The sequence below is a fragment of the Protopterus annectens genome, chromosome 6.part0 (genome assembly GCF_019279795.1).
Source record: "Protopterus annectens isolate FY-2018-M chromosome 6.part0, PAN1.0, whole genome shotgun sequence".
Classification (NCBI taxonomy): domain Eukaryota; kingdom Metazoa; phylum Chordata; order Ceratodontiformes; family Protopteridae; genus Protopterus; species Protopterus annectens.
Window position 1 is genome coordinate 1889590886 of NC_056737.1, and position 20971 is coordinate 1889611856.

Here is a 20971-nt window from a genome sequence, read left to right on the forward strand (position 1 = left end):
TCTTAGTAAGCTGCATCTGGCCAGGAAGCCACAGCAATAAAAAACATACATGTGAAACCTTAGAAATTCTCTCTTAAAACATGACGGTCAGTTTCCTATGCTTTCTCCTATTAACCTGGTGAACTTGGGCATCCTGAGGCAATGTAGCAACTACCTCATGTACACCAACAACCCTCTCCTCTTACCTTCCAACATTCAGACTTGCAAGAGATGCACTTGTATATCCAAATTGGAGTCATGCACTCTCCAGCCAAGACTGGAATAGCTGGTCAAGAGGAGAAGGTCAACACTTGTACTACACCACATGGAAGACATAGCCCTCTGGAACACACACCAGCACTGCCTAAACATAAAAACACAAACCACACACTCTCATTCATGGAGGCCCTCAAAAATCTACCCAAGCAGTAGAGATCTCCAAGGCAGAAAGACACTCTACCACCACAACACAAAACTGAGACACACAACTATGTGCCACTCAACCAAAGCCCCTAAGGCAAAACAGCATGCCCAATACACTAGTCATAGATGACTCAGTAGTTAGGCACACTGATGTCCCACTCACTAGGTTGAATAAGGAGAAAGTAATAGTCAGCTGCCTGTCAGGTGCCAGGATCTGACACATAATGTATGTATTCAGGTCGCTCAACAGGTACAAATATGACTGTCATTTGTACATGTGGGTGTGAATGACCTGAAACATACTTCTGTGGACTACACAAAAAGAGACCTGTAAGAGCTCTCAGATTATGTAGCCAAGGCGGGTATGGCCCTAGCCCTGAGCAGCATTCTATCATCATCTAGAATGATACCATAGTACAAGCAGAAAATGATTGATTTCAACAATTGGTTTAAGTTTCTGGTGTCACTCTAAGGGGATCCAGTATCTGTCTGCCTGAGATTACCTGATTGACAGACCTATGCTTTGCCAGAGATGGCCTGCATCTGTCACCCCTGATGCTTTGCCAGAGATGGCCTGCATCTGTCACCCCTGAGCTTCCAGACACTGGCCAAGGCTCTTGCCATCCCTTTAGTGCCTTTTTCAGGCAGTGTTCTAAAGACCAAATTACCACTGTCATCTTCTTTCAGCTGTTCCCATTAGGGGTTGCCACAGTGGATCATCTGTTTCCATTTCTTCCTGTCCTCTGCATCTTGCTCTGTCACACCAACCACCTGCATGTCCTCTCACCTCATCCATAAACCTTATCTTAGGCCTTCCTCTTTTCCTGTTACCTGGTAGCTTCATCCTTAGCATCTTTTTCCAATATACTCAGCATCCCTCCTCAGCACATGTCCAAACTAATCTTTCCTGTCTGGCTTTGTCTCCAAACCTTCCAACCTGGGCTGACCCTCTAATATACTTATTCCTAATCCTGTCCACCCTTGTCACACCCAGTGTAAATCTTAACATCTCTAACTCCTGCCTTTTTGTTAATGGCACTGTCTCCAACCCATATAACATAGCTGATCTCACTACCCTCTTGTAGACCTTCCCTTTCACTCTTACTGGTACTTGTCTGTCACAAATCATTCCTGACACACTTCTCCACCCACTCCATCCTACCTGTACTCTATTCTTCACCTCTCATCCACACTCACCATTACTCTGAACTATTGATCCCAAGTATTTAAAACTCATCCACCTTCACCACCTCTACTCCTGGCATCCTCACCATTCCTCTATCCTCCCTTTCATTCACACACATATTCTGTCTTAGTCCTGCTGGCCTTCATTCCTCTTCTCTCTAGAGCATATCTCCATCTCTCCAGGGTCTCCTCCACCTGTTCCCTACTCTCACTGCAGATCACAATGTCATCTGCAGAACCTCATAATCCAAATTACCATTGTAACAGCTACAAACAAATAATGCAATCTGAGGCTCATGTCGCTCAATGCTAGAAGTCTAAATCTCAAAATGCACTCGCTCAAGGCACTCCTTAAAATGGAGAATATCAACATTTTGTGATCTAACAGAGACCTGCTTCAAGGCAGCAGAAAGCACCCCTGCACTACCAGGCTATAACTCATTCCACACCTTTCGGCCCCAGAACTTGGACCGAAGCTCCAAAGGTGGTGGTGTTTCCATATTCATAAAGGATACACACACCTCCAGACTGGTAGCCAAACATAACACATCAGAGATACTTCAGTTGCAACTAACATTAGGTAAGACAGTGATTTCAGGTTGTAGCCTACTATAAGTCCCTAACCATGTCCCAAGACTCTCACTCCACATTCCTAAGCACCCTGGAGAATATTGGGGTCCAACCTAACACTCTCTCTTACTAGGCAACTTCAACTACCCCTCCATTAACTGGGTAAACTACTTATGTACTGATATACTTGGCCAATGTTTCTTGGAGTTCATTAATTCCAGTGCCCTGGACCAACTCATTAGCTCATTCTTACCTCCCTTGGAGGTAGCAACATCCTTGACCGGGTCATTACTAACATGGGTGACTGTTGCTCTACATCAAGTGTCAGCTCCTCCCTGGTTAGATCTGACCACAAACTAATCACCTTGGAAATCCACATTCCTCCCACCCCACCCCACCCCCCCACCACAGCAATGGTAACCACCATGAAAAACTTCTCCAAAGCTAACTTTGGATCCTGAAAACCAAGGTGGCTAACTTCATGGCACCCATGCAAATGGAGAATAGTTGTGACCACAGAATCATACACCAATGTACTGTACGAACACGTACACAAATGCATGGATCTTGCCATACCCAATAGAACCAAGACACACTCCTCCAAAAAAATGAAGACAATCTGGTGGTGCCCTGCCATAAACAAACTCTACAATAGAAGGAGGAAACTGATGCAGAATAAGGTGAAGTCCCAAGACTGGAAAAACTCCCTTATCTGCCGCAACAAAAAGTTGAGATCCCTCATCAAATCCTCTAAAGCTAGGTAAGAAAACAGAATTGCAGCAGATAGTAAAGACAACCACAGGACCTTCTATAGTTATGTAAAGAATCTACACAGCAATACCCAGATTTGCTCTAAGCTACTACACAATGGTACCTCCTATACCGAGCCAACAGATATTGCTAGTATACTGGCTGACAGATTCAATGCCAACTTTAACCTCCCCCCCCAAAGGACCAATCACAATACCATTAGATTGCCAGGCACCCATTATTACTGCTGCACAGGTTAAAACAGCACTGTCCAAGGCTACGAATATAGCTTCTATGGGACCTGACAGTATCCCTGGTTGTGTTCTACATGAACTACAGAGTGAACTGGCACCTCGACTGTGTGCCCTGTTCTATCATAGCCTCACCTCAGGCATTTATCCCTGCCAAATGGTGCACTGCTACAGTCATCCTCTTTACAAAGGAGTGAGTTCCCAGGGTCTGTAGTATCGTCCCATTAGCCTGACGAGTCTGATATGCAAAGCTATGGAATGCATCATCCTGTACATAGTAAACAAGGAAATAGGGAATCTCCAAACTCTGGATCCCATTTTGTGAAGGGTAGATCATGCCTGCCCAACTTGGTCAAATTCTTTGTGTCCGTCACCAGAGCTATGGATGAAGGCAAGGTGGTTCATACAGCCTACCTTGATCTGGCCAAGACTTTTGATACCCATTCCCCACTCAGGAATCATAGAAAACTTGGCATCATCCCCTATAGCATTAGGTGGGTTGCAAACTGGCTCACAGAACCCATTGTGAAAGTAGGTGACTCTAAGTCAGACTGCTGATTAGTCATGAGTGGAGTCCTTCAGGGTTCGGTCCTAGGTCCTCTCCTGTTTGGTATCTACTTCTCTGAAGTCCAGGCCAACATGAAGGGACTCTGGCTGGCAACATTCACAGACGATTGCATGTTGGGAGCTATTGTGTTTACAGGTGATGTTGACATCCTACAGAATGGCATCACTGTGACCAATGACTGGTGTCATAACCCTGGTCTTAAGCTCAATGCCTAAAAATATCATCATCCCCTTTAGGGAAAAACCCGGTTCCCATGCATTGCCACATTGATAGTCCACTGAACATAGAAGGCATTATAAGAGATCAGGGAACATAGGCTGACAGCAACCTCTCTTTTGATCACCACATTGCCACTGTGGTCAAAGTCCTGTGTGGTACATCTCATTACTAAGGGTTTTGCATCCAGGATGAAAGGTCATTGTCTCACTCTACTCTTCCCTCATTAGGCCAATCATTGAGGACAATGCCCCATTTGGCATGTACCTCACTAGACACCTGCAACAACTGGAGAGGCCACAAAAGCACCTCACAAAGAGGATCCTAGGCCTTAAACACTTGTTCTATATGGGCAGACTTAAAAAAAAACTCCAAATATAAGAGTTTCCTGGCCCAGACATCCTGTCTCTGAGCTTGAGATCAGACATACAATGCTTGACTTATCAGCTTTCTTCTAGCAGAGTGCACTGTGGTTACATTTTTGAAACTCTGAACATAGAACAGTTTTCTTACGTTTGCAAACAGCCTATGGATTACATTAATATTTACAAATTATGTAGAATTATTTTTCTGTCTAGCTAGGCTGGCAGCCTTCACATATCCCCCCACCCCCGGAGAACTCAAGCTAGTTTTTTCAAGTGACCCTTGAGAAACATTTCTTGAGATGGTTAGGTCTATCTAAGTATACCTTACCCCATTCCCTGTCTTGAGAGACCATCTGCATTGGTATTGCTAATACCACTGTGGTGCTGCACCAACCTATCATATGCTTGCAATCCTAAGCTCCATCTTAGCAACTTGCTGGCTCTATTCAACCATGTTAGGGGATTGTGATCTGTAACTACGGTGAATTTTCTTCCATACAGATAAGGCTAAAGTTTCTGCAGTGGCCACACTATGGCTAGACGTTCCTTTTCTACAGCTGCTGCATAGCATTCCTCCCTGGGTTGGAGCCTACGACTGAGATAAACCACTGGCTGCTCTTCTCCCTCTGAAGAAATCTGGCTAAGTACAGGCCCCATCCCATGGCTCAAAGCATCCACCTGCACAACAAATTATTTGCTGTAATCTGGACTGGTTAACATGGGGGGGGTCCTCCCAAAGCTTATTTAAGCCTCTAGAATGCCTGCTCACATGCTGTGGTCCACACTACCTTATATGGCCTGTTTTTCCTTGTCTGGTCTGTGAGGGGAGCAACTATGGTACTATAACTGGGGACAAACTTTCTGTAGTAGCCTGCTTTCCCTAAGAATGCCCTCACCTGCTTTTTGGTAACAGGTGCAGGCCATGCCTGATTGGCTTCCACTTTGGCAGGTTCTGGCCTGATCATACCAGTCCCAGGTAAGAGATCTCTGCCATACTTACTTGACATTTTCTTGGTTTAATGGTCAACCCTGCCCTCTCTAGACTGTCCAGCACCTATGTGACATGTTGAAGGTCCTCTTGCCAGGAATAGCTGTAGATGGCAATATCATCTAGGTAAGCAAGGCCAAATTCTCCTGCTAGGATATAATCTACCAGCCTCTGGAAAGTTGATGGAGCATTTTTCATCCCAAAGAGCATCTGTGCAAACTCATTCAAGCCAAAAGGATTCAAAGGCTGACTGCTCTCTAGCACTGGGAGTCAAGGTTACTTGCCAGCAACCCTTTGTAAGATCAGTGGTGGTAAGATACTTAGTCCCACCCAGCTGCTCTAGGGCTTCATCTGATCTAGACATGGGGTAAGCATCTGACTCTGTGACAATTTAATTTCCTGTAGTCCACACACAACCTGGTGCTGCCATCCTTCTTTGGCACCAGCACCACTAGGGAGGCCCAGGGACTGTTGGACTCTTGAATTACCCCTAGTTCCAACATTTCCTGTATCTCCGCCCTCAGTCTGACTCTCTCAGGCACCCTATTAGGGTGACTGCCTAATAGGTGTTTGGGGTCCTGAATCCACCTGTTGCTGCACCAGGTGAATGCACCCTGGTTTCCCAGTGAACATGTCCCCAAACTCCTGTAACACTGCTTGGATTTCTCGAACCTGGGTAGGAGATTGCTGCTGGGGCATTGCTACCCCTTCCACTGAGGTGTCAGTCCAAACCTCCCTGAGATGATCAGTTACCAGATCTTCCTCAGACTCATCCTGCAATCCACTGCAAATACTCAGCACAAGGGCCTCCCTATCATGGTATGGTTTCATTGTGTTAACATGGTACAATTTGTGCCCCTACCTAGCAGTTCTGCCATGTAGTTAACATCACTTAACTTTCTTCCCACCTTGTAGGGTCTCTCCCAAGCTGCTTTGCAACTTGTGTCTGACAGGAATGAGAACCATTACCTGCTGCTCTATAGCATACTCTCTAGTGCGAGCCTTCCTGTCATACCAGACCTTTCTGCTTTTGGGCTTCTGCCAGGTTCTGCTGGGCCAAGCCCATGAGCTCCTGAGTTTTAGGACATATGCCACTAGAGACTCCTTGTGGGATTCACACTTACCTTCCCACTCATCTCAAATTAAATCTAGAGGTTCACTCACCCTATGCCCATGCAGCAACTTAAAAGGTGAAAATCGTGTGGATTCATGGGGAACCTCTCTGTAAGCAAACAGATGGGGCAAATATTTGTCCAAATCCATCTTAAACTGGTGTGCAAATGCCCGTAGCATGGACTTGATTGTCACCTCACAGTACTTCCACAGACAAGCCAGCAGGTCTGAAATGAATTGGCACCTCTGTCAAGTCAGTATTTCTTTTGGGAACCCTACCCTGCTGAAAACCTCTATCAAAGCATTTCCCACCTTTTCTGCCTCAATGGAGGATGAAGCCACTACATCTGGGCATCTTGTAGCATAATCTACTACCACTATGATATACTTTTTCCTGTGGAACTTGGGGTACTCAAGAGGCCCCACAATATCCATAGCTACCCTCTGAAATGGCTCTTCAATCACAGGCAAAGGCATCAAAAGAGCTCTCACCTTGTTTCCTGCCTTGCCTACCTTTTTTCACTGCTCACAGGTCCTGCAGTACCCTGTTACATCTCTGGACAGACGTTCTGCATAATATGTCTCTTTGTACGTTTTATGTCAATATGACCTGCAAAAAGAATATCATGGACTACGGCTAGAAGCACCAGATGGTAGGCTCTAGGCATTACCAACTTCTGTATTCTCTCATCTTCTAGCCCTCCCTCAGGGGTCCACTCTCTATACAGTAACCCTTTGTCCCAGTATACAGATTCCTCCTTACCTTGAGAATCAGGTGCTTCACTAGCTATTTGCCTCAGGCCTTGTAATGTAGTGTCTGAGAGCTGAGCCTGCCTCACATTTCTCTTTGTAACCTTCCAAGCTCCCCTTCCACAGGAAGTTTGGCACCTTCTGACAGCAGTGGCTTAATGTCAGCCTGGGTGCTACTACTCTTCTCTACTTTTGCAGTCCATCTCTCCAAGGGCCCATCAGTACCAACAAGCAGCTGTGGTTCACCTTCATTCTCACTGCTACAGGGTAGCTCCCTACTTGAAGTAACCACCTCACCAGTCCAGGCTGCAAGTGTGCGGTCTGACTGGGTCTCTCCCAGGCTCAGACCCACATGTTTGTCTCCAAACATTACTGCATGTAACTGCATTAACACATGGTACTGTCTCATCAAAATCCTTCCCTGTAGGGACAACTGCAGGATGGTAGTTTGGTACCCCTTTTGTCTCAAGACAACCTACTATTGGCATTTTGTCTTTCCCACTTACTGGCTCCCTCACCTTTAGTTCCCCTCCTTGCCTCCTTGGACATCTATATGCCACATGGCCACACTGGTTGCATTCAAAACATTTAATCCTAGGTCCTGGATGTGTCCCTGGACAAGTGGCTTCCCCTGCTACTGGTAGATTCTGTTGCGGCTGTCTGAGCTACCCACCATGGGTTCCTTTAGATGCATGAGCAGCACTGTGTATCCCTTTCCTGTCCAGGGATGTCCTGCTTGCTATTTATAGGTTTCCCTTCTTCCCCAGCTCCTCTGAAGTAACACATTGTCTATTAGCTAACCAGATCCTCATGTCCCCAGACAAAGTGCTAAGGGCTTGTTCCCTCACCAAAAGGTCTCCCAGCCCTTCAAAAGTGGTGACCTAATATCCACTTACCCACCTATGAAAATAAGTGCTTAGTTCAGCCACAAACTGATTTATTAAAATAACTTTTACTGCAGAAGCTATTTTTTTAACAGCAAAACTTCAAACTCTTATACCAGTAAGAGCAAGTAACACCACTTTGGTGCCTCTGCTTTCAGAAAAGCCTTTTCAGAGTACATCTTTTTGCTGGTGAGCATACACTTAAAATATACATACATCTGATCAATTAAATAATCATCCCATTAAAATTCACTAAAGCCAACTAAAAATGTTACTTTTAATCTTTTTAACCTTCATACATTAAATGCTTCCAAAACATTGTATCATATTTTAAAATAAATACTGCTTCCTTCCTCAAATGTTCTCTTTTTTTTCATCAGTACTAAACTTAGTATTTACTTGTTCCAAAACAGTTGCCTGTAACACCTGTGGGTCTCCATTATGGTGTTTCTTACAGTGCAGAGCTACAGAACTCTGAAATCTTTGCTTCTTGATGTCCCGTATGTGCTTTTAATCTTGCAGCAAAACTTCTCTTATTCTCTCCAATATAAAATAATCCACAAGAACATTTTAAACTATATATATATATATATATATATATATATATGTATATATATAAGTGAAGCTGCCTTTTCTGTCAATGTGTTTGCATATTGATTTTTTTTCCTCCATGTACTAACCTGTTCTTAAGACTCCTGCCTCAAAGTTTAACATTCTTTGGACAGCATTTTTCTTTCTGTGTATAGGATCAGTGATACTTAACTATTTTCTCTAAAATGTTAGAAAAATGTATTATATCTGGACACAAGATATAGCTCACTTTCTTTTTCCTGTGCATTATTTTTCTGCATTATTATGTTCTATGCTTTATTCACTTTTGTATTCATTATTTTATTATACTCCAACCATACTTTCTCTGGCTCGTGGCCCCTTTCTATAAATATGTTAGCTGTATTTTGAACTTCCTTCTCACGGTTTTTGTCACTGCCCAAACATTTAACCCTGACCATTTCCCCATAAGGAATGGAAGAAATAGTGTATGTGTGTGTGTGGGGGGGGGGGGGGGTGACAACTAGTTCCATGCAACATAAAGCTTGGTTGTCCCTATTTTCTAAATATTTTAGTTTTAAGTTTACCATCTTCTTGTCCTATTGGAATATCCAGATAATTCACCATCTTTCCCTTTTGTAACCCATCAAATTTGATCATCTCATACCTGTTCACTTGCAGTTCTTGAATAAACTTTTCCACCTCTCCCTAGCCCTCCCTGCAAACAAAAATCAAATTGTCAATGTATCTGTAAAAATGAACAACATGTTTTCTAAAGTCATTCCTATATACATATAGATTTTCAGAGGCCCATAAATAAATTAGCATATGTGGGGGCAAAAGCTGCTCCCATAGCTGTCCTAGACTTCTGATGATACAGAATGTCAGTTCTATAATATACTGTGTACTGGGGCTTTTCCCCAGAAAAAAAATCTATAGCTTCTATGCCATCTACCACTACAAAAACACATTCTTCTGCCATATAATTTTCTTTACCTTATCCAGAAAATCAAAACCCTCTTTGATTATATGAAGGTAGTTGTATCACATTTTTTAACAAAAGTTGATGCAAATAAAATCCCAAATTATGGGTTACATAATTGCAGGCAGATACAATGGGATGGCCTGCAGGGTTAACCTTGCTTTTATGTATTTTAGGCACACAAACTTTGCCAATTCACTGCATTTATTTAAACTTATTTTTAGCATCTTCATGACTAAAATAATTTAGTCTAACCCCTTTATGTATTAATTCTTCATAGTTCTTAACCATCTCCTGATAAGTTAAGAAACATACTTTGTCACAGATTTTTGTCATTTTCTAGATACTGTAAACACATTTGCATATTGTGTGTAACACATTTATTACTATTTGTCCCCCCTTATCTGCAGGCTTAAATAAGACTTCCTTTATTTCTCTTAAAATTTTGAGACCCATTCTTTTTGTGTCATATTATATTGAATTTCACTTCTAAAAAACTTATTGCCCTCTTGCTCTATCGCATAATTTAACGTATGATGAAACATTTCAATTTTTTCACACTTGAAAAGTGGCATAAATATGCTTTTTTATAAGAAACACCACTAGTATCAAAATTGCTATAGGCATTGGATTCAAAGTCAGAATTACAAGAAAAAAAACTCTCCCATTACTTGCAGCATCTACAAAACTTGTATTCACATCTGCTTCTAAACTTTTTGTTTTTCCATAGAAATTTATTAAATGTAACTTGCAAACAAAATTAAATACTTCCCCCTTTAACTCATACATTCTGGGAAGAGATGTTGGAATAAATTTCAAACCCCCATGTAAAACATTTTTTCTTCATTACTAATAATGCATTCAGACAAATTTACAATATATTCAAAACCACTCACATTTATACTATTAGAAAGTCCCATTTCATTATGTCCATTTTCCCTGTTTGTTGGTCTGGGAATTATATCTGGCACCATGACCATGCTGTTGATCCTGCCAACTTCTATTCTTATTCCCTTGTAACCCAGGTGTGGTGCTTCATATTCACACTCTTTCATCTGTCTTGCGTCGATATAAGTTTTAGGTGTTGGCTTAAAAAATTCTAACAAACATGCTTTACAGTCTTTTTAAAACAGTCCATGTCAGATAATTTGGAAAGTACATTTACAGCTTTACCATAGAGTAAGGAGGTCAGAAACCCCCTTACTCCATGGTAAAGCTGTAAATGTACTTTGGTCAACATCATACTGTTTACATTTACTATTAAAATTATCCCCCTCTGTAAACTGTAGAAAAAATGTACTGACCTTTTGTGGTCTAGTTACTCCCTTCCCCATTATCTCCAGGACTCTGAAGAGTCAGCATCTCCTTTTCATGCTGTCTCTGCCTCCTCTTCTCCACAGCTTCCATTTCTAAATGCCTGGCTTCCAACTTGAGTCTCTTTAGCTCCAGAAGTTTTCTGCAGAAAGGTTGAGCTGTTCATTCTTGGATTGTTGTACATCTCCATGGCCAGTCTGATCATCGTCCTGATTGCTGTCCTGATGTAGCTGTGACCAAAGATGCAATCATGTCTGCCTTAGTCAGGTTTCCATGCTTCCATCCTTTAGCCTGGCACATCTCAGCCAACTGGTTCCTTGTCAGCTTACCTGACATGCTTGCCTGCTCTCCCTGACTAAGCTAACAAAAGAAATAAAACAATTGTGATCTGAACACTGAATATTCACTGTGTGGCTGGTTTAGAGTACAAAAACGCCTTCAGTGATCACTGTGCACAAGCTAAGAATTCACTACCCACACCACTACAAGCCAGTTAGTATGTGATGTGGCTAACTCACCACTATCAAAGTATATTTGATGTGCATATCCCACCACTGCCAAACAATTGATACATGATGACCGTGTACTGGCCCAGTAATCAAGGAGCCTCAATCCTCATCACTAGCACCAGTGAGGGGCATGCACATTGAGAAGGATAACAAGTACACACACAGTAAAGTACAATTTCCCTTAAGCGTACACATCAGTCAGTCTGGGACTGGTTTCTCCCTTCCTGTCCAGATCCCCAATAAGACTCTCCAGTGCCACAGCTATAGGATTCAGATCCCAGCTGAGTAGTCAAGTCAAAACCTCCAGTGCCCTGTCTGTTCAACCATGCTTCATGCCCCTGCCTAAAACACCCACATAATTTGAGATTCTGTTTATATACAGACACTCCTGGGGAAGGCTGCACAGGTTCTCCAGCTATGCCCTCTCCTGCTAGGCTATAAGGTAGTAATCAGTGCCACCAGCTAAGGGTGACCAATTTCACTGTAATATTACTGTTATCCAAATAGTGTGACTCAGGGCTAAAGCTATTGAAGTGGCTTGGGCAGTATCACCAGATGCATGCAATGTACACTAGAGCTTAAATTACCCATACACAACGGCCACAGTTGAAAGATTTAAAAATATTTAATAACACATAACAATACTTCAACACAATGGCATTAGAGTTCAGAAATCACAGAAAATGCTTTTAAATACCATAGAATAGTCTAACATAAATATAGATAACAGCTACACTAATCTGGCTAAATCTCTATCTAACTCTGAGAAATCACTGTTCTAAATAAATATCTTGCTTACAGCTCAAGCAAGTGCTGGTGAGTGGATGTTCTTCAGATAAAATAAAAAATGCTCTTTCTCTTTGGGAAAGTCTCAAATTGATAACAGTACTGCTGAGTCTTTTCAGATTACATCATTCTGATTTAGTTTCCCAGGCTCACAGAAACTCAATTTACATTTCTTAGTAAGCTGCACCTGACCAGGAAGCCACGTCAATAAAAGACATTTATATATGTAAAACCTTAGTAATTATCTCTTAATCAAGACAATAAAAAGCATTTCCTGGTCCAGATATCCTGTTTCTGAGTTTGTATTTAAATTGATTTTAACCGTGTTGCAGGAATATTAACTGAACTGGAAGTTAGTCAGTGTTTGCTGAATTTTGTTATTTGCTAGTAATTACAGGTGTGGGGGTAGCCACATTCTTTGATTTCATGTCCTTGCCTATTTAAGTGGTACAGTGTGAAATATTTTCTGCTCAAAAACCTCAGCTTTGGCCGGCTAATAACTTGCTGTATTCAACTGGACGTATAAGAGAATTTAAGTACTTTATCTGCACTTTTTTCAAAAAATACAGCATTTAAATTGATTTTAACTGTGTTGCAGGAATATTAACTGAACTGGAAGTATTGACTCTGCTCTTCAGTTAGTCCCACCGACCCTCCCTGTTTTTGTTTTGGTGTTAATCTTAGTGGCCTTGAAACTGCCCGCCCCTCTTGTAAATTTGTGTTTGGATACTCCTTCTGAGCCCATCTCATTTGCTCACTCAACTGAGTGCAGTGAGATCATATCCTGATTTCAGGCACTCCTACTGTGTACAAAGAGAGCATCTGGGAAACAGAAAAAAAAATTAAGCTTGTTTCCTGCCTTTCCTGTTAAGTGGTATAGACTATTTGTAGGCTTCTGAACCCCCAAGCCCTTCTGTGTTGGAGGGAAGCCTTCTAGCTTAGTTTTTTTTCTTATAACCAGCCAGTTTTCTAGTTTCAGCACTCAAATCTGTTTCTTTGATCTCAGCACTTGTTCAGAAAAAAAAAATCATCTGCTTTTACTGTATTTGTGTTTCTACCTACTTTATTTTACTTTTGCATCATCTTAAAAGTACTCAAGTGTATTTATTACTGCTTGGTGTAACTCATTCTAAGCCTTTTGGTTTAAACACTTGGGCTTCGGACCAGTTGTTTTGCAGTGAGAGGGTTTGTGGTCTGCACTGTAGTGGCAGAACAGGTAGCTTACATCCTTCTAGGTTGGGAACTGCTGATTGAGGGCTCAGTGTCTGTTATTGTAAAAGTGTATTAATTCTGGTTTAAGCACTTGGGATTTCAGGCCAGTTATTTTACATTAAGAGGGTTCGTGGTCTGCACTCTTGTGGGAGGAGAGGCTGGAATCTGCCCTTCTGAGCTGGGAATTTCTGGTTAAAGGCTTATAGTGCATGCATATCTGAACTGCTTCTTACTGAAGTTGGTGCGCCTTGTTTGCTGTGGCATAGACTGGATTCGGGCCTGCTGGATCTAGCTTTGTTTGTGTAACTTGAGCACTAATCCAGGCATTCTCTAAAGTATTCAATTGTATTTATTACTGCTTGATAGTAACTTGATTAAAGTGTAGCTATCATTCTAATTCTTTTGGATTAAGCACTTGGGCTTCAGACCAATTGTTTTACATTAGGAAGGTTTGTGGCATGCACTGTGGTGGCAGGACAGGTAGCTTTCATCCTTCTAAGTTGGGAACTGCTGATTGAGAGCCCAGTGTCTGTTATTCTTAAAGTGTATTAGTTCTGGCTTAAGCACTTGGGCTTCAGGCCAGTTATTTTACATTAAGAAGGTTCGTGGTCTGCACTCTTGTGGGAGAAGAGGCTGGACTCTGCCCTTCTGAGCTGGGAATTTCTGGTTAAAGGTTTATAGTGCCTGAATATTTGAACTGTATCTTACTGAAATTGGTACACCTTGTTTGCTGTAGCATAGACTAGATCCAGGCCTGCTGAATCTAGCTTTGTTTATATGCTTTTTGTTTGTTTGCTTGTTATTTCCCTGGAATGCTAATTCCACCTAATATGAGGCTTCTCAGCGCTTCTGTGGATCACTAGTGATATCTGCATTGCTTACTGTACTTATTTCCTTGTTTCACTTGAAAGAAAGTTACTGTTTGTCGTTTTTCCATTTAAGTTACCTGTAACACATTGCACTTAAGTTACCTGGCACTTGCTCACTAAAGCAATTATATAAGTCAGCACTAAAAATTAAAAGCACTACATCCTCACTCCCCACTGGCCCTTGTTTTCAATTATTAAGGAATTCCCAATATTATTCTAGCATGTCCAAAGGTCAGTTGTCAATCTCCTCTCCGGTCCAGCTGGTGAATCTGGGAATCTTGAGGCAATGTTACAACTGCCTCATGTACACAGACAACCCTCTCCTCCTCCTCCCAACAAATTCCAACACATGTGAGAGATGCAACCATATAGCCAAACTGAAGGCTAAGCTCTCTCAACTCAGTACTGGCATAACCAGTCAGGAGGAGAAGGAAACCACACTCACTACAATTCCAGTCTCACATAGACCTACCACAACAGCAAACCAAACATATAATCACACAAAAACATACTCGGAGGCTCTAAATAAAGATCTGCCTAAGCAGCAGAGACCTCCAAAGCAGACACCCAAGCAACCGCTACCCCAAAACAAAACACGTGCAACACATATCTCACAAAGCCAGTGTGCCAAACAGTCACAGCCCTTAAGACTAAACAACACACCTGATACACGTGTAATAGGTGACTCTATCATCAGGCACACTGACGTCCCGCTCACCAGGCTGAACAAGGAGAGGGTCATGGTGAGCAGCCTGTCGGGCGCTAGGATCCGCCACATAACACAAGCACTCAGGTCACTCCAAGGCAAGTACAAATATGACTCAGTCATTGTCCATGCTGGTGTGAATGACCTGAGACGTACCTCCCTGGACTACATGAAAAGAGACATAAAGGAGCTCTCTGAGCATGTAGCCCAGGCCGGTATGACCCTGACCTTGAGTAGCATCTTACCCTCACCAAGAATGATGCCACAATATGAAGACAAGATGATCAATTTCAACAATTGGCTTAAGTACTGGTGTCATTCATATGGGATCCAATGCCTGTCAGCTTGGGATGATATGCTCAACAAGCCACGATGCTTCGCTAGGGACGCCTTGCACCTGTCACCCCCGGGCTTTCGGATATTGGCAAAGGCTCTTGCTACCCCCATAGTGCCTTTTTAGGCAATGCTCAAAAGACAAACCCACCTCCATAGGTATCACAAGGGATAAGAAACTAAGAGTAATGCTACTCAATGCCAGAAGTCTAAACCTCAAGATGCACTTTTCGAAACTCTCCTTAGCATGGAGAACATCGATATCTGTGCAGTAACAGAAACCTGGTTCAGGGCTCCCGAGAGCACCGCAGCACTACCAGGTTATACCTCATACCATGCTTTTCGGCCCCAAAACTTGGACCGAACCACAAAAGGAGGGGGAGTATCGATATTCATCAAAGATACCCACACCTCCAGGTTGGTGGCAAAGCACGAAGCATCAGAGACTATCCATGTGCAACTAACAGTGGGTAAAAATGCCTTCCAGTTTATAGCCTGCTACAGACCACCCCCCCAAACCCAGGAACCCCACTCGGCCTTCCTGAGAACAGTGGAAAATATGAAGGTCTCTCCAAACACCATTATACTGGGCTACTTCAACTACCCAAACATAGACTGGGAGCATTGCTCTAGCTCCAACACCCTAGCCCAAAGATTCCTAGAATTTATAAACTCAAATGCTATGGAACAACTTGTTACCACTCCACAAGAGGAGAAAACATACTGGACCTGATCATCACCAACATGGGGACTCTATGCTCCAGACCAGAAGTGTATCCCTCACTGGTAAGATCAGACCATAAACTAATCTCACTGGATATTCACATCCCGACCCCACCCCCTGCCCAGAAAACCACAGTGAAAAACTTCTCTAAAGCAAATTTCACACTCCTTAAAACCGAGGTGGAATCCTTCAAAGCCCCCAGGCCTGTGGAAAATACGGCCCAGACCGCAGGATCCTTTATAAACGCATTCTATGAACACCTTCAGGAATGCATGGCTCATGCGATCCCAAATAAAACCAAGACCCAATCCTCCAAAGGCAGACATCCTGTCTGGTGGACCCCAGCCATAAACAAACTATACAATAGAAGGAGGAAGCTACTAAATGATAGAGCAAAATCCCAAAAAGGGAAGGCATCACTGATCAGTATTAGCAAAAAACTACGGGCACTCATAAAATTGTCTAAGGCCAGCTTCGAGAGAAAAATTGCACAGGACACTAAGGATAATCACAAGGCTTTCTTTAGTTATGTTAGGAACCTGGGTGGTAATTCCCTGATATGCTCAGAATTAGTCCAATATGACAAAAAATACACTGAACCCACAGACATTGCCAACATCCTAGCTGACAGGTTCAGCGCAAACTTCACTCCCCCCTCCCCACCAAAAGGGCAAATATCTATCCCAGCAGAGTGCTGCCCCCCTGACATCTCAGATGCTCAGGTAAGAGCCGCCCTCTCCAAAGCAAAAAACACAGCATCAATAGGACCAGATGGTGTCCTGGGCTGCGTCCTACATGAACTCCAAGACGAGCTAAACCCAAACATAAAACTACTGTTCAATCTCAGCCTTACTACAGGATATGTGCCCAAAGAGTGGCGTACAGCAACAGTGGTCCCTCTCCATAAAGGTGGTGCCTCAACGGATCCTGGAAACTATTGCCCCATAAGCCTGACTAGCTTGGTCTGCAAAGCTATGGAAAGGATCATCATGGACCTCATAAATAAAGATATTGGGGACCTACAGACACTGGATCCTACCCAGTTCGGCTTTGTTAAGGGCAGATCCTGCCTCTTAAACTTGGTTGATTTCTTTGAAACAGTCACCAAGGCAATTGACGAGGGGAAGGTGGTCCACACAGCCTACCTGGACCTCGCAAAAGCCTTCGATACAATACCCCACTCTGGCATTATAGATAAGCTCACCAGCTTAAATATAAACCCCTATGTCACTAGATGGATTGCAAACTGGCTCAAGGACAGAACCCACATGGTTAAAATTACTGGAGCCATGTTAGACTCCAAACCAGTTACAAGTGGTGTCCCACAAGGCTCAGTCCTGGGACCTCTCTTGTTTGGTATATATTTCTCGGAGGTACAGGCCAACACGGAAGGACTGTGGCTGACCAAGTTCGCAGATGACTGCAAACTGGGTGTCATAATCGACTCTCCAGCTGACACAAGCATCCTCCAAAAGTGCCTCATAGAAACAGACAACTGGTGCCAGAGCCATGGCCTCAAGCTAAATGCCAAAAAGTGCATAGTCATCCCCTTTGGCAAAAACAAAGTGCCCACAAATTACCACATAGGTGGTAATCCATTAAGTACAGAAGAAGTAATTAGGGACCTGGGGACCCAAGTTGATAGCAATCTCTCATTTGACAACCACGTGGCCAAAGTGGTTAGAAAAACATTTTATATAGCCCACCTAATCATGAAGGGATTCACATCTAGATCAGGGGAGGTCATCGTGCCTCTTTACTCATCCCTCATCGGGCCCATAATTGAGTACAATTCCCCTTTTGGGATGTACCTTACCAGACACCTGCAGCAACTGGAAAGACCCCAAAAGTACCTCACCAAGAGGATCAAAGGGCTCAAACAGATGCCATATGCTGCCCGGTTAAAGAAACTCCAGCTCTACTCAGTGGCATACTGCCTGTTCAGAGGCAATCTGTGCCTGACGTATAAAGCCATGTCCAACCCGGAATTATTGGACATGCTGCACCTCAGAAAATCCAAATCCCATCGAGCTACGCGCTCGAGAGACTTGAACCTCAGCACTGAAATAAATAGGACATGCTGGAGGGACAGATTCATAACCCAGAGGCTCCCTTCACTCTGGAATAAAATCCCAGTCCAGGTTAGGCAGAGTCCCTCATTGACTCTCTTCAAGAGGAATCTTGATGAGTGGATGGGAGATCATAGGTTTACCCCGGGTATCACTTCTGTGTCACTGTTAGACAGAGGCACAGTATACTAACCTCGAAAAAGGGCATAGCAAAATAAATTTAAAATGGGTGGCGAAAGCCAAACACATTCTGGCTAGGCTTATAAATGCCCTAGGGCAGAAAGCCTAGTATGAACCTATGAACCTATGAGATCAGTCATACAATGCTTGTCTTATCAGCTTTCTTCCAGCAGAGTGCACTGTGGTTACATTTTTGAAGCTCAGAACATATATTTCCTTACATTTGTAACCAGCCCGTGGATTACATTGATATTTACAAATTACATAAGTATTTACAAAATTCTATCTAGCTAGGCTGGCAGCCTTTGCAATGAGCTAGTCATCAAAATCAGTATATTGATTGAACTTGAGCACTGGCAAAGGAAGGATTACTGATGGGTGGTGGGATGTCACAATGTGATTAACTAGCAAAAAATATTCACCTAGCTAAGTTTTAGAAGAATCCTAAAAGATAATGAAGTCCAAACATGCTTCAGGAAATTTTATAGAGATAATATTTATACAGAGCATGAAGGGAGAAGAAAAGAAAAAAAAAAAAGATCTGGGAAGACTTGCAGAAGGGAACAGAATAGCAACAGGTTCTAACTGTAGGCATTACAAAATACAAGGTTAAAAATGCTGTTCATAAAATAAAGTAGGATGTCCAGATGGATTTCTAGTAAAGTTTAACAAGCAGAGTACAGACAGATGTGGCAGAGGATGTGTGAAGAGTCTAAAATTATACTATAATCAGGTGTGAACTTCTATAGCATAAGACATACAAGGGTGACAGTAATACCAAAAATGACTGAAGACAGAAGGGCAGTAGGAACCTATTTTCCATTTCTTTGATTAATACATGTATAAAGATACTGACAAAAGTATTAACAAGGATATTAGACTAAACTGGATCATGTCACTGGTAATAAAAGATGGCCAGGATTATTTTCTTAAAATTTGTGGCAACTAGTATTGATCATGTACAGGAAAGAGAAGTCTGGAGCAGGGAAAATGGGATTGCCCTTGTAGACAAACAAAAGCATGTGCCATGGTGAGATGGAGTTTCTTATGGGATGTGTTTAAATGAAGCAGGATAGGAGAGAACATCTGATCTGGATGCAGGCAATATGTCCTAGACCAGAGATAGAAATAGCAGTTAATGGGTTTCATGGGGAAGGGGAGCAGGGGAATGTTAGGGGTATCCTGTAGTAATTAGACTACTTACACATATGATAGAGGAACTAGCAGTATGTACAATGGGCAGAACTGAAGTAGGGAGATTAGGGAGGATAGTCACCAATCTGTGATGTATGTGGATGACTGTTGTTGCCAGCCCTAGTAGCAATGGATCCAGTTTTGAAAGCTTTCAACCAATTTCAGGCATAGTCTTCAATAATTAAAAGTGAGTATCCTGACTGAGATAATTAAATAGAACTGACTGGAGAGAGAGAAAAAAAGCTGAATTCCCCAAATACTTAGTGTATAGCTGTTTGTGGGTGTAGAGCTGTTTGTGGGTGTCCAAAACAGAATAGGCAATAGAGAAAAGCTTGGAGGAAAAAATGAAATCCACACTGGAAAGAGGAGGGAAAGATCTTCACAATATTGTGAAGGCTGAATACAGTGTTAGTGATGGCACTTCTGTAATACTGCCTATGCTATGGAACACTCAAGTGCAGCCGGTAGACAGAAAACTGCAGAAAATGACAGAGGGCTAGCTAGGAAGTGGAAGAGGAATGAGGATAAAGAGAAATAAACTATGGGTGGGAAGGATGAGGCAATCAGGACTCGCACATTTCCTCACATATACTCTGGCCTGCAGTGTAATGTACTGGACAGAGGCACAGAAAGACAGTGGAATATACACAAAGATTGAGCCAGAGGTTGTAGAGAACACCAGGAAGGAAACACGTGATTAATGAAAGAGCAAGGCAAAATGATTGGGGATGATGTAAAATACAAAGGTTTGGGGAATAACAATTGGAGAGAACCTTGTGAAGAAATGAGGAGGTAGAAAGTAATGCAATGTCATATACTTCCATATTCCTAATGTCTTTTTGTACCTTCTATGCCAATTGATATCCACAGAATGGTGTGCATCATGCCTGCATCTTCACTTCTCCAGTAGTGAACAAAATGGTTTAAAATAGAGCCAGTTCTACTAAAAAAAGAGGGAAGCAGGAGGATACTTAATAGCTTAGATAAGCTACACAAATGTCACCTCATTTCAAAAACCAAGTGGTGGAACTACTCAAGCCTGAAGGCTGACAGGAAAAAGGAGACAATGGAAAACTGGAAGTGGAAGGAGACAATACTGGAAGAAAGAGCATTACTGAAAGGGAAGAAAAGAGAACTATGATATAAAATGATAAATGAAGATCTGGAAAAAGGAAGAAAGGGCATGGGATAGGGAACGTCGGGAAAGAAAAGAATGATGGAAAACCAGTTCAGAGCAATGGAAGTGAGTACTGCAGATAAATCACCACATTCAGAAGATACATGGGATAAGGGACATAGTGTTGAGAGTGTTATGCAGATGGTATCTAGCTCTTAAAAGGCTGACAAAATAAGTAATAAAAGAAAAACAAAATCGATTAAGTGGAGAAAAATGGACAAAGAAGTAGGTATGATGCACACATACAAGGGATACCAATGGGCACAGGACATACAGGAAAAAAGGCACTGGAGATATGGAAGGAAATATTTCACACTGGGAATGA